Source organism: Pyrus communis, chromosome 4 (assembly GCF_041283825.1).
Source record: "Pyrus communis isolate YQ-2024b chromosome 4, ASM4128382v1, whole genome shotgun sequence".
NCBI lineage: Eukaryota > Viridiplantae > Streptophyta > Magnoliopsida > Rosales > Rosaceae > Pyrus > Pyrus communis.
In genome coordinates this window covers 8,749,293-8,751,779 of record NC_142568.1, presented here as the reverse complement: position 1 = coordinate 8,751,779, position 2,487 = coordinate 8,749,293, and the positions used below count along the sequence as shown (strand labels likewise).

At 36.8% G+C, this 2,487-nt stretch overlaps 1 long non-coding RNA gene across 1 annotated transcript; it reads left to right on the top strand.

The window, feature by feature from the left end:
* The first annotated feature begins 373 nt into the window (after window positions 1–373).
* On the top strand, window positions 374–1,068 carry LOC148697407 (uncharacterized). The gene is made up of 2 exons (XR_015961226.1): window positions 374–603; window positions 776–1,068. It is a non-coding gene; the product is annotated as an uncharacterized LOC148697407 (long non-coding RNA).
* The last annotated feature ends 1,419 nt before the right edge of the window (window positions 1,069–2,487 follow it).

The following is a 2,487-nucleotide window of genomic DNA, read 5'->3' as shown; positions in this document are numbered from 1 at the left end:
AATTAATATTTATTTTGTGAAATGATCTTCAAAAGAAGATTAAATAATTGAACCGCTCTAATTATAAAATTTATAAATACATTATTCGTAATGAGTGGTACATTCCCTCATGGACGGATGCAAGTTTATCCGAAGAAAAATAATTACTTGTCATTCAACCATGACCCAAAAAAACAAAAAAAAAAAAAAAACACTTTATTACTACAACACCGTACGAAATTCATACTTGCTCTCTCTTTGCCCCGTGAAATTTAGTTTTTCCCACTTAATCCCCCCAAAACTTATAACCTCTCACGCTATGCCCTATTTCCCTCTTATTCAGTCAAATAAAAGTTAGAATAGCTTACATGGTGCTTATGTGGCCCATATGTCAGGAATAATAGGGTAATGTTGTCATTTAACTTCACGAACTAGTGAGCGAGTTCACATTATCAAATGGAACTTTGTTTTCAGAATTAAGGTTCAGAAAGTGAAACGATTTATACATGTCCGAAAGAGGTTCTGGGAGAGTAAGCGCAATGGAGAATTGTGGTCCACAATAAGGGTGTGATTCGAAGAAGATGACAGTTCCAAAACATCCAGGAGGAGCTCAGCTAATCTATGGTAAGTCGAGCCCTACTTTTTTTTTTTTTTTTTTTTAATTTTTTCGCCGGACAGTGTGGGTTTTCTTTGAGATTGAAAAAGCCATGGAGTTTCTGTTTATTTCCATATGCTATTTTTATAAGTAACAATGAATTTTACCGCTATGTTGTTTGTCTTTACGGGAACATAACAGCAATCAGAACCCAATAAATCTCCAACCAAAAAGAGAATGAAAGCACAAGCAAATGGGCACTCTGGTTGAAGTATTCAAGGGATCATTTCAAACCGTGTCATTGTTAATGGAAATTCAGAAATGATGGGCGGTTCTATTTTACAATGATTTAGCTTGTGTTGGGGTCCAGAAATTGGATGTGCGAAAGCCTAAGTGAATTGAAGGCTTATTGTTCTGTATGGTTGTACGGTGATCTCATCTTAATTTCAATTATATTATACGTATTTATTTGAAAAAAAAAAATTGTTAAGCAATGTTTTACACAAGTTTTAATTGATTATCATGTCACACCAAACAATGACATACATCGCGTCATGTCGAACACATTTGTTTAAACTTGAAACCTACCAAGCTCACATGACCCAAATATGTGGTTTCATAGGGCTTGCTTGAGGGGTTGAGGGTTATAAGTTACGGATCCACAAGGCCTGTGGAAACTCTTTGATAATGAAGACTTTGGTCAACTTTGGGATACCAAAGTCCAAGCCTAACCTAAAGTAATCCCATATTGGGTAAGCATGTGAGACATTTTCCTAGACGCTATTTAGTCATGCACTGTCATTGGCCCAACTCCACAACAACTTATCCTCCCAAAAAACCTATAAGCTATTTCACCCCATTCGTGTACCAAAAAATATGTTACCCGTGAACATATTCCTACTGTATAGCCATCTCACCTTTTGGTCCATGGATTACTGAGAAGATTCGATTCCCACCCTTTTACCCACTAGAAATAAGTGGTTTCCAACGGCTCGTTTTACCTGTTGGAAATAAACTATTTCCAGCACAATCTTCTATCCATTCGAAACAAGACAACGCCCTCAACCTCTGTAATTTGGGTTTCATAGCTTTACCAAGGGGAAGGAACACCACGCTCAGTTGCAAGCAAAGGAGAAGAACCTATTCTTCCAACTATTGGAAATCTCTCTCTTGCCTACGGCGGGCTTTCTTGCAACAACCACAAGCCTAGCCTCATGCTTGCCATTCTCCTTCCTCCAACTTTTTCATTTCCATCTACTGTATAATTCCAAATCCACAAAATAAGCCTCTAACTCTCCTACAAATGAAATCCAGCAACCATAGCCAAACTCATCCATTGCTAAAATCTCTTAGAAACCTTCAAGCTAAGCTTAAGCCTAGTCAATACCAAACACTATCTCATTTGATAAACTTGTGAATCTTTAGTTCCCATACTTCAAGCTCTCATGTCAAGCCCCTTTTAACATTAACTCACCACTTCAACGCTCGCGAAAAGTACCTCAACGACCACGGGTAGCACTTCAACATCCATTTTATGCAGTGGCGAAGCTAGGATTTACTGAGGGGAGGAATGAAATTCAAAAGAGTGCAAAGTTCAATCGAAACAGTTGCTTTCATATTGGCGAGGAGCAAAATTCCTCGTAACTTGTTATTCAAGCTCAACCAAATTGATGTACACAACTAGAGTTTTACCCTAATTTTTCTAAGTTATTATTGAATTTATTTGAACTTGGTCAAAGTAGATAGGATTTTTAAACTAAAATTGAGTATAATGTGTTCTTGAGATCACCTCTCTTCTATTTTTAATGAGTGAATAAAGGCTCCAATTTTCCAATATATTTTTCACCTCCCTTTCTTTGATTGAGAAAAAGAAAATATTAGAAAGCCATAAAGGGGCAATTTAGTCAAAAACC